At 42.2% G+C, this 12,362-nt stretch overlaps 1 protein-coding gene across 8 annotated transcripts in view; it reads right to left on the bottom strand.

Moving 5' to 3' along the window:
* Window positions 1-12,362, bottom strand: part of CREB3L2 (cAMP responsive element binding protein 3 like 2) — a 316,327-nt gene that overhangs the window by 142,326 nt on the left and 161,639 nt on the right. The gene's annotated exons all lie outside the window — the stretch shown is intronic.

The raw sequence follows: 12,362 nt of genomic DNA, 5'->3' as shown, positions 1-12,362 counted from the left end.
AGGATAGCTGGGCAAATCTAATCCAATTCAACAACTTCTAATCCCTGGGGACAAAATGAGCAGACACATGAAGAAATGTTTTCAGAGATTAGGAAAGCTGGAGAACTGGACAACAGTATAATAATGGGCAATTTCAATTACCCCAACACTGACTGGTTAAATGTTACATCAGGGAGTAATAGGGAGGTAAAATTCCTAGACATCATAAATGACTGCTTCTTCAAGTTTCAAATTTATTAAAATTTGATATACTGCCTTATCAGTATTCAAAGTGGTTTTACAAAGTTGGGGGGGGGGGGGGGAAGGAGTACAGCAAAACAACATCAAAAACGAAAGACAAAAGACCAACTGATAGACAATGACTTAGTGGAACAAGAGGAGATGGGGAGGAAATACAATATTTGGGGATAGTAAAGTAACAGTAAAAAAACAAAAGGAGGAGAAAACGAAGAGCTCAACCAAAGAGGCTGGGACTAACAAACTTAAAACATCCTTAAAAGGACGATCATGATTCAAACTTATGAGCGAGGACATTGTGGCACCATTGACAGGATTGTATAACGTTATGGCAAATGCAGAGGCAATGCCGCCAGGCTTGAATTTGGCATGCATACTGGTTTTGCGCAAGCCAGATAGCGATCATATGCTGCCAGCCTCCTATTGCCCCATATCATTGCTGAATATAGAGGTCAAGTACAGGCCAAAGTGTTAGACATAGAATGGTAAAGGTGCTCCCTAGATTATTACACAAGGCACAGGTAGGGTTTGTGCAGGGCAGGACCATTGCGGAGAATTATTACACGAGGCACAGGTAGGGTTTGTGCGGGGCAGGACCACTGCGAAGAATTTGAGGAAAATACTATTGTCCTTGGAGCAGAGTCAGACTCTATTGGTAAGCTTTGACGCTGACAAAGCTTTTGACAGGGTGCGCTGGGATTTCCTATTTGCTACTTTGCAAGCTTATGGATTTGGAGGCTTTTTTGTGTCGGTGATCAGAGTTTTATATATGTCCCCTATGACAAAGATCTTTATGAATAATAGAGACTCAGACTCATTTCCTATATATAGAGGGATCAGACAGGGATGTCCATTGTCCCCTCTGCTCTTTGTACTAACATTAGATCCCCTGATAAGGGACATTTATAACATGCAGACTATTAAAGGGGAACTGAGGGGTTTACGCTGGCTGCCTTTGCGGACGACTTGTTAGTCCACTTAGTGGATCCTAGGGTTTCACTTGCTGATCTTTTAAAGACCTTTAAAGAATATGGTGATTATGCAGGCTTGAAACTTAATTTGGATAAATCAGAGGCACTTTCTTCCTCAGAGGAGGTTAGGCAGCTCTGGGGCTCAATTCTCTCCCATCGTCTATTTAACATTTTCTTGGCCCCATTAATCATTCTAGGGCAGTCCATTGACTTTTCCATATTCGCGTACATGGATGATATTCAGTTAACCTACCCATCTTTTTCCAGCCCTCTTTCCATTTTGGACTGCTCTGTGGTTCCCGGAGTAGTAGGATAAGTTCATCTTAAAGGACCCTAAATGATCTGATTTATATAGCAATTATAAGGCAAGCAGCGTAATAGGCAGAGATCATGTTTTGGAAATATATGACGGTCTTTACGGAAGATGATGTAAGAGATCTACCTGAACCGGAAATGGTTTTCAAGGGTGATGATGCAGAGGAATTGAAAGAAATCTCCATGAGTTTGGAAGATGTACTAAGCCAAATCGACAAGTTAAAGAGTGATAAATCACCTGGACCAGATGGTATACATTCCAGGATAATGGAAGAACTCAAACATGAAATTGCTGACCTGCTGTTAGTGATCTGTAACCTGTCGCTAAAATTGTCTGTAGTACCTGAAGATTGGAACGTGGCCAACGTTACGCTGATTTTTAAAAAGGGTTCCAGGAAATATCTGGGAAATTACAGACCGATAAGCCTGACTTAAGTGCTGGGCAAAATAGTAGAAACAATTATAAAAAATAAAATTGTGGAACATGTAGACAAACATGATTTAATGAGACAGAGTCAGCATGGGTTCAGTAGAGGGAGATTCTGCCTCATCAGTTTGCTGGACTTCTTTGAAGCTGTGAATAAACACGTGGATAAAAGTGAGTCAGTTGATATAATGTATCTAAATTTTCAGAAAGTTTCTGACAAAGTTCCTCATGAGAGGCTCCTGAGAAAATTAAAGAGTCATGGGATGGCAAAGTTCAGTTGTGGATTAGTAATTGGTTATCGGATAGAAAACAGAGGGTAGGGTTAAATGGTCCTTTTTTTCAATGGAGGAGAGTAAACAATGGAGTGCCACAGGGATCTGTACTAGGACCGGTGTTATTTAACTTATTAAGAAATTATCTGGAAATTGGAATGATGAGTGAAGTGATTAAATTTGCAGATGTCATTAAACTGCTCAAAGCTGTTAAAACGCATGTAGATTGTGAAAAATTGCAAGCAGACCTTAGGAAATTGCAAACAGAGTCAGAACAAAGGCTCTTCCACTTTACCATAGGTCACACAATGTCAATCCTCCGTGATACAGTTTTTGTTTTAATCCAATGTAAAGTCTGTCCTAAAGAGCAGGAGCAAGTGATCATATAGTTTGCATGCTTAGATCCTCAAGTTGTAGAATGTCTGAATGTAAAAATATGGTTAGTCTTTGGATCAATCACTTGTGTGCTTTCATTCGTGAAAGCGCAAATGGAACAATTACCATCTTTTCTGTTACCAAGAATGGTTTCAATTTTAGGAGCAACAAAAACGGGAGAAACCACCTTCCCGATGGAAGAAACCAAAAAGAACAGTGAAGATGACCAAAAGTACTGGGATGCTTTTAATTCTTCAAATAAAGGATTCAACACAAATGTGTTTTGGCCTATTGGCCTGCATCAGGAGTCTTAATATGGCTCAACAGCTATAATTATTGTCTTATAATTGAAAACGCTGGATTTGTGCCTCGGTCATTACCCACAATTTGATGATGCTGGAGCACAGAAAGCAATCTCAAAGTCCTGTGTCACTTTCCTGCTGAAGTAACACATTACTGACTGAGGCACAAATCCAGCATGTTCAATGACAAAGCAATCAAAGCTGATACAGGCTGTTAAGCTGAAAAAAGTTTGTGTATAGTCCCTTTACTTGAAGAATAAAAGAATCCCAGAGATTTTGGTTATCTTTACTGTTTTTGGTTCAACTGTAGGGGGTTCAGACATCAGGGTGACAACATAATCATTCAAATTCTTGTTCCTACTAAATGTAAAATGTGGCTATTTTTAGACAGAAAGAGGAAAAATGATTTTACCACACTTCAAAGCTCTTTCAATTTAGATATAAACTAATTTGCGCTCTTAGAAACCGAAGAACAAACGACAAAACAAACCTACTCATTGACACACTAGCTCCCATCCAACGAACATTATATTCAAATCCTAAAAGGAAACCCTGATTCACAGAAAGTCTGAAACTTCTTTGTCGTCAACTCCGCTCCTCAGATTATAAATGGCGAAAATCAGACTCAACCCTCTCCCTTCACCAATATAAAGAACTAGCAACCCTCTACAAACACACAATACAAACTGCATAAAAGGACTACTCCTCAAAACACATAACAAATGCCTGTAATACCTCAGCATTATATGCCATAGTTCGAACCCTCTCCCCTTATTAAAAAAACAAAAAAATTTTCGTCTTCACTCAACCAACCGTCAGCACCAAATTTGGCCAACTATTTTGACCAAAAAATAAAAGACATTTGATCAAACTTCAACATCTCATCCACAAACTCCCCAGATCCTCTGAACCAGGATCATCACCTGTCCTTTAGTACACTTTCAAAATTCAAACCCTCTTCTTTAGCCAAACTACTGAAACTATCCAATCTATGAATGCCTCTAACAATACCTTAGAGAATATTCCACCTTCTATACTAAAAAAAATTCTTCTCCTCATTTGGTCCATTCCTTCTAGAAATGATCACTCAAAGTCTTTCAACTAACGTTGTCCCTTGGAAACCTTGGAAATCAGCCCTAGTTTTTCCCAAACTAAAAAATCAAAACCCAGAGGAAACCTTATGCTCTAATTACCGGCCTACTGCCAATCTACCCTTCATTTCCAAACTCACTGAAAAAATTGTTTTTCGACAACTCTCTGAATTTTTCGAACAAACGCCCTTCATCCAAACCAAACTGGGTTTCATAATAACTACTCAAATGAACTGTCTTTACTCGGCCTCACCACCACCATTTACTACTTTCATGATCACAGAAAATCAGTTCTCTTGATATCCCTTGATCTATCGGCTACCTTCGACACGATTGATCATGACCTTCTCCTCAACCGTCTTAAAAACAGTGGCAAAACTGATTCCGCTCTTCTTTGGTTTTCCTCTTACTTCGCCAATCAGAATTTCCAAGTACATTCTAAAGGAAATCCTCTTCCCCAATCTTTCAAACCTATGGTATCCCACAAGGCTCTATTCTCTTCCTCCTTCTATTCAATATCATCTTAGCCCCTCTCTTGACTTCAGCTCAATCTATTGTATTCATCCCTTTCGCCTACGCCGATGACATTCAACTTCTTCATCTCATTAACCCAGCAAACATCAACGACATCCAAGAAATTAATCTCAAACTGGACAAAATCAGCCTATGGCTACGAACCAACAGACTTTCATTGAACATAGCAAAATCATGAGGGATCCTATTCCCAGTTAAAAACAACGACACCTTACTTGGACAAATATGTATCGACTATGCCCCCCCCCCCAATTCAAATCTACTAGGAATCATCTTTGATAAAGATCTCAACTAGCATGACCAAATTAGCTCACTCACTAAAAATTGCTTCTATAAACTCCGTTTAATTTGTTCCATAACCTGTTCTAGAACCTGCGTCTATTCAAACCCTAATCCATTCACTGATCATCTCAAACAGACTACTGTAATCCACTATACCATAAAATAACTCAAAAGGAAATCCGTCGGCTTCAACTGATTCAAAATACTGCGGTTAAACTCATCTACAAAGCCAAAAAATATGACCATGTCACCCCGCTCCTCCGTGAATCACATTGGCTACCAGTCTCATAGAACAACTTATAAAATACTCCTACTTGTCTTCAAAATTAAGATCTCCCACTCACCTGCCTTCTTAGACAAATATCTTATCTCACACACCCCATCTAGGGCCCTTAGATCCTCCAATAAGAACTTACTAACAGTTCCCTCAATCAAAGACCTATACTATACTAGAAATGCCATCTTTTCCGCAATTGCCCCTTCCCCTCTGGAATGCAATGCCACTGCATCTTCGCTGTGAAAATCCATTAAACAAATTTAAAATTAACCTCAAAACATTTCTATTCAAAGATGCATACCAAAATTGCAGTTAAGAATCCTGATCAAGGGAAAACAAATAAATAGAGAACCGCTTTTAAGAAGCGACCCCTGTTTTTTCCCTCTTGTTTTATCCTCCCCCTCTTCCCATCCTTTTATTTTCATAATGTAATTAAAATTCCTTCCCCCTTTGCTCCTTTTAAATTTTGTCCTTGTCTTGGCCCCAACTGCCCTATTTTTATTTCTATTTTATTTTTTTTAGATATTTTAAATTTTTAATACTGTAAACCGGCCAGATACCTGTGATGGTTGGTATACCAAATTATGAATAAATTTGAAACTTGAACTTGATATTGTAGAACTATTAGGGTTAAATGCCCAAACTGGATGACAAACTTTTGATTATATGTTTCTTATGTTCCTAATCTCATTTTCTCCTTTTTCTTTGCTTTTGTGCTATTTTTGAATATTTAGGAATTTGTCTCCTCTTTAATTTTGTAGCACCTCTGTCATTTGTCCATTCTGCGGATATCAGCAGGAATAATGGTTGTAGGTGTTGATGAAAGATGAGCACTGCTGAAAGTGTGTTTGATCCAGACTGAAACATTAATTTTGCAATGCTGTTCCTCTGATGAAGCCTAGTGGCAAAACAAGGGACTATTGTCAGAAAGTCTGTCGAGGAGACCAGAAGTTGTGAAAGAGATTGAAAGCAGAGAATGTCATGGGGACGGGTTTCTGCGGCAAACTGCAGTTAGTCCACTGGAACATAAAAAAATGCATACCATTTACAGTGGAAATGGAACAAGGTCTTCTACTGCTCCACAGGTGCGGTAAACAGCCTTCTTCTTATGGCAAAAAAAAAAAAAATTTGCACCAGGGTCAGTGATAGCAGCATCGCCCTCTCTCCCCACGGGTCAGGATCTCATCCTCAGCTACCCTCGCGCCAACCTTATACAAATAAGCCTGTTGCAAAACCAGAAGTTGCATCAATGAGGGACTCGTCAGCAGAAGGAAGGCCTCGGGGAGCAAGCCTCTGAAGATTTTTCAGCGTGGAGGCGATTTTACCTGAAGAAACCAGCTGCGCTACTGATGAAAAATCTACAGAGGCCCTCCTTAATGTAACTTCCAGTTTCACAAAACTGGAAGTTACATCAAGGAGGGGCTTGTCGGCAAATGAATGGCATCGGAACAGGCCTCTGAAGAGTTTTCAGTATGATGCACTGGCTCATTTGGGTAGACGCAAGGGGAGCTGAGGAGGAGATGCTGACCCGCGTGGAAAAGGGGTGATGCCGCTGTCACTATCACTGTACCCACCGGGGGGAATGCTGGCTGGCTCCAGAGCTATATCTAAAGGATGGTGCTGGATCTGGCTGGAGGGGGGAAGAGAGGTACTGGACTCATGGGGGGGGGGGGAGTTGGGGCTGGAGGAAAGGAAAGGGAAGGAATAGAGGTACTGGACTTATGTGGATGGGAGACTGGAACTGAAGGGAAGAGATTGGTGCCAGACCTAAAGCTGGGAGCTGGAGGGAAGGAAAAGGTACTGGATTTGTGGCTCAGAACTGGAATTACAGGGAAGGGAGAGAGATGTTGGACCCATGAGAGGGGGGGCTAGATGGAAAGGAGAGAGGTGCTGGATCCTCAGGGAGTGTTGAGGGAAGGGAAAGCGGTACTGGACTGCATTGGAGGAGCTGTAGGGAAGGATAAGCTAGGTGTAAAATCCATGGAAGAAGTGCTGAGGGAAGGGTGAGAGGTGCTGGACCTGCAGGGAGGAGAGAGAGAAGGGAAATAGATGCTGAACCAAGAGGATGAGAAATTCATTGGTGTAAGAGGAGAGAAGCTTGACACAGGGAGATATACAAAAAGAGGGGAGATGGTGGGCATGGATGGGAGCATAGGGACAGGGACACAAAGGGGAACATTGCATGGGGGTGGTATATGGGCAGAGTCAGTGGGGAAATGCCAGACATAGGAGGGTATATGAACACAGAGAAAAGGTGGCTAGACATAAGGGAGAAAAGGAACGCAGAAGATATGTGGGATTTGGGAGGGCTTAGGGACACAAAGGATTGACACTGGGTACAGAAGGGTTAGGGACATAGAATAATGCTGCTGATGAAGGTAGGGAGATGGGCACAGGAGAAATACTAGAAAGAAGTATAGGAGACATGGGGGAAAAACATACAGAGATGGAAGATGAATGGTAAGCATGGGAAAAGACATGTCAAATAGTCAGGAGACTCTGGCAAGTGAATTAAGAGTAGATAGAAGGAAACAGAAACCAGAGGCCGAGACCAATGTGATGTGAAGAAGAAAATGACCAGACAACAAAAGGTAGAAAAAAATAATTTTATTTTATTTTTTTGTGATTAGAATATATCAGATTTGAAATATGTATCCTGATAGAGCTGGTGATAGACATAACTGGGAATTGCAATCTCTAGGCAGTGCTTCTTTAGCTTCCAGCTAGCTTAGGGCTCTCTCTGACCAGGGGACAGTTGCACTCCCCTAACATTATTCCTGCCATGTGTGACTGAAGTATTCTGTTAGCTTGATTTTTCTATGTAGCATTCTGTAGTAATTTGGCTTGTTTAGTTTTCTCAACAGTGGAAGGAATATTTGTGAGGGGAAGACAGGGGTTTTGTTAATCCTTGCTATGTATTATTTGTGATTTATAAAATTACAATTGTACAGAGTATTGTTTCTTTGCATACTTTAATAAAATAAGTTCAATATAAAATCATAACTATTCAAGGCTTGTGTGGATGGGATCAGACGGGTTTGCAGGAACGGGGCGGGGATGGGAATCGAGCACACAGGGATGGGATGGGAACATATTTTTCCCCGCGTCATTCTCTAATTGAAAGCTGTAGAATTGGATTGAACTTGTCGACTGTCCTAATGGGAGAGAAGTGCATTCAGACCATGCTTTGATCATTCTTTATAGATTTTAGAGACCATTGATTTAATCTCACTTCATAGTTCTGTGGAATAGAATTTGTATTTGAATTAGTGAAGCTTGCAGTGAATTTTATGGATTTTTTTCGACTCCCATGGGAGTCATTTTGCTCCACATTTTTTTACATAATACTTTGTTATTTGCAGATTTTGAAGCTCACCATTTTTGGAATTCTAATTAAATAATACTGTGTTACTAATTTAGAAATAATTCAGACCCCATTATTTCGATTTTCCAAAGACAACATAAGAACATAAGAACATAAGAAGTTGCCTCCGCTGAGGCAGACCATAGGTCCATCCTGCTCAGCGGTCCGCTCCCGCGGCGGCCCATCAGGCCCATTGTCTGAGCAATGGTCTATACCTATCTATACCCCCCAAGCGGGCATATTCTCATTTTGGAGTGACATCATCCACAGAGCTCGGTGTGGACACTGCCATAGTGCCTTGTTACTTTAAATCTTTGAAGAAGTGCCTCCATTCTGCATGCGCAAGTGCCTTCTCAACTTTCGATATATTAAAGGGAAACGACCCGCAAAGGAAGCGGTGGGACCGTTGGATGACCAAGGAATAAAGGGAGCGCTAAAGGAGGACAAAGCAATCGCTTACAGACTGAACACGTTTTTTGCGTTTGTATTTACTGAAGAGGATATACACAGCATACCGGAACCAATTAGGCTATATGCTGGGAGTGAAAACGGGAAACTGACAGGGTTAATGGTCAGTCTAGAAGAGATATTCAAGCAGATTGATAGGCTTAAGAGCGATAAATCCCCGGGACCGGATGGCATCCATCTGAGGGTCATCAAAGAACTGAAAGGGACCATAGCTGAACTGCTTCAACTAATAGCCAATCAGTCAATTGTATCGGGAAAGATTCCAGAGGACTGGAAGGTGGCGAATGTTACGCCGATCTTCAAAAAAGGTTCGAGGGGAGACCCAGGAAACTACAGACTGGTGAATCTGACATCGGTACCGGGAAAGATGGTAGAGGCGCTGATAAAGGACTGCATCATTGATCACCTTGACGGACATGGGCTGATGAGGACCAGCCAGCACGGTTTCAGCAAAGGCAGATCTTGTTTGACAAACTTGCTGCACTTCTTCGAGGGAGTAAACAGGCAGATGACAAGGGCGACCCGGTCGACATTGTATATCTGGACTTTCAGAAGGCGTTCGACAAGGTTCCGCATGAACGACTACTTTGAAAAATTGCGAGCCATGGAATTGAGGGTGAAATACTCACGTGGATTAAAAACTGGCTGGAGCATAGGAAACAGAGAGTGGGGGTTAAATGGACAATACTCAGACTGGAAGAGCGTCACCAGTGGAGTGCCACAGGGCTCGGTGCTTGGACCCGTGCTCTTCAACATCTTTATAAACGATCTGGACATAGGTACGACGAGCGAGGTAATTAAATTTGTGGATGATACAAAGTTATTCAGAGTAGTGAAGATGCAGGGGGATTACGAAGATCTGCAACGTGACATAATCAGGCTCGAGTGGGCATCAACATGGCAGATGAGGTTCAACGTGGGTAAGTGTAAAGTGATGCATGTCGGTAACAAAAATTTCCTGCACAAATACAGGATGTCTGGGGCGGTACTTGGAGAGACCACCCAGGAAAGGGACTTGGGGAGTTCTGATCGACAAGTCGATGAAGCCGTCCGCGCAATGTGCGGTGGCGGTGAAAAGGGCGAACAGAATTCTATGAATGATAAAGAAGAGAATCACAAACAGATCGGAGAAGGTTATCATGCCGCTGTACTGGGCCATGGTGCGCCCTCACCTGGAATACTGCGTACAGCATTGGTCGCTGTACATGAAGAAGGACATGGTACTACTTGAAAGGGTCCAGAGAAGAGCAACTAAGATGGTTAAAGGGTTGGAGGAGCTGCCGTACAGCGAAAGATTAGAGAAACTAGGCCTCTTCTTCCTCGAACAGAGGAGATTGAGAGGTGACATGATCGAAACATTCAAGGTACTGAAGGGGATAGACTTAGTAGATAAGGACAAGTTGTTCACCCTCTCCAAGGTAGGGAGAACAAGAGGGCACTCATTAAAAGTTGGAAGGGGATAGATTCCTTACAAACGTAAGGAAGTTCTTTTTCACACAGAGAGTGGTGGAGAGCTGAAACGTTCTTCCGGAGTCTGTCATAGGGGAAAACACCCTCCAGGGATTCAAGGCAAAGCTAGATAAGTTCCTGCTGAACACAGACGTAAGCAGGTAGGGCTAGTCTCAGTTGGGCGCTGGTCTTTGACCGGAGGGCCACCACGTGAGCAGACTGCTGGGCATGATGAACCACTGGTCTGACCCAGCCGCGGCAATACTTATGTTCTTATGACACTCAAGTGTGGGACCAGAAATCTATCATTTTCCACAGAGCAGAGAGGTTGTCTTTTTCATCTCTCCTCAGCATGCCAATCTCTTTTTTGCCTTTTTGGTGCCTTTCCTTTTTCCTTGTTTTCTTCATTTTTTTACCTCAATTTTATATTTAATTAAGTTTTTTAAATATTTTTCAAATTTGAGGTTTATGAGCCTTTGAGACCCTTGAAGCCCTTTTTTCCCCAGGAAGCATCAATGATTTTCAATATACCCACTACTGAAGCTCCCCCAGTCCATTCAGCCTTTTCATATCATGACAGGCCATTTTTCCCTTCATATCAAGGTGGCTTTACGAAATGTACTTCATGCAGTAGCCTACCAGCAGAGGTTCTGACCCCATAACTGGTGCATTCAGTGCTTGGATCCTAAGCACCAGGACATTCGCTGTGAACTCTGTACACATAAAAGTGGTCGCTTAAAGCCCACATAAACCAGTGTGATAAAACATTTTGGGTCTGCATCAACATCAAGCATGGCAGAGGACTTGGCCCCAAATGTGGAACCTGCATTAAGAGAGAGCACCAGCATGAGTTCAGTACTATGTCAGTGGAGAGACTCAACATCCCTCATTGTATATGCTTTGTATACTGAAGGACCAGACATGTAAGAAAACTAACAAACAACTCATTCTTCTCCCTCTAGGAATGCTGCCAGCAGTAGAACTGCATCGGCATCATCAGTGAATGACAAGCATCAACTCAGTGAATGCTCTCCATCTCTTCAACTCATCACTCCCTTGGAACATTCAGAGACCTCGAGATCTACCACATCTAGGCAGGCCTTACCATAGGCTATGTCCACACCGGCATCCTAACTAGCTCTAATGCTTTCTCTCCAGGAAATGATTCAGGATATGCTCAAAGAGCTTTAAGGTCTATTGCTTATACATTATTCTCAGTCTTACAGGGTGTTTGTGCCAGCCTCAGCCCAGCTCAATGATACATTGGAGCATCAGCCACCGGAGAGGTCCTGTACACTGGCTCGACATTGACTGCTGAGATCAGCATGGATCCATTTGACTATGTGTTGACTTCAGAAAAGATCTCTCCGGGGTCAGAACACAGACTCCTGCCTCTATGCTCTTCCACACAAAGCTGATGCTTCGGCTGATGTAATCTTCCCCATACTTCATGCACAATGAAACGTCAGACTCTAACTTCTGGGAATCAGAGCAGGACCTAAAGGAATCCTGTGGCTTTCCCTTTGAACCATGTTTGCCACCTGAAAGGCACAAGTCTCCTTCCTTTGTCTGTGAAATGGCTTAGGCAATACCTTAGAGGAGGAGCTTCGCTCAGAGTTCTCTGAGGTACCAAATTATGACTTTCCTCCAAGGGAGTATATTGCTTCTTCATAGAGTTATGAAATGGGTTCAAGCCACTCCCAAGAAAATTGATACCATGTACAGGATACAAAAATGTCCTGGGTTTGACAGAACACAATTACATCATTCCTTAGTGGTGGAATTTGATTTAAAGCGCACTCGCAGTTCAAGATCTCATGCTTCTGCCCCTCCAGGTAGGGAAGCCAGAACCTTAGACTCCTTTGGTAGGCAATTCTTTCAAGCTTCTATGTTGATAAATAGAATAGACTATCAACCTTACGCAACAATTTGATGTCTCTCATACAGAACTTGCTCTCCTTTGTGGATTTTCTTCCCACAGACAAAGCTTCCGAGTTC

The sequence above is a fragment of the Geotrypetes seraphini genome, chromosome 9 (assembly GCF_902459505.1).
Source record: "Geotrypetes seraphini chromosome 9, aGeoSer1.1, whole genome shotgun sequence".
Lineage (NCBI taxonomy): Eukaryota > Metazoa > Chordata > Amphibia > Gymnophiona > Dermophiidae > Geotrypetes > Geotrypetes seraphini.
Note: the sequence above shows the minus strand (reverse complement) of the source record. Positions and strands in the feature narration are given on the sequence as shown.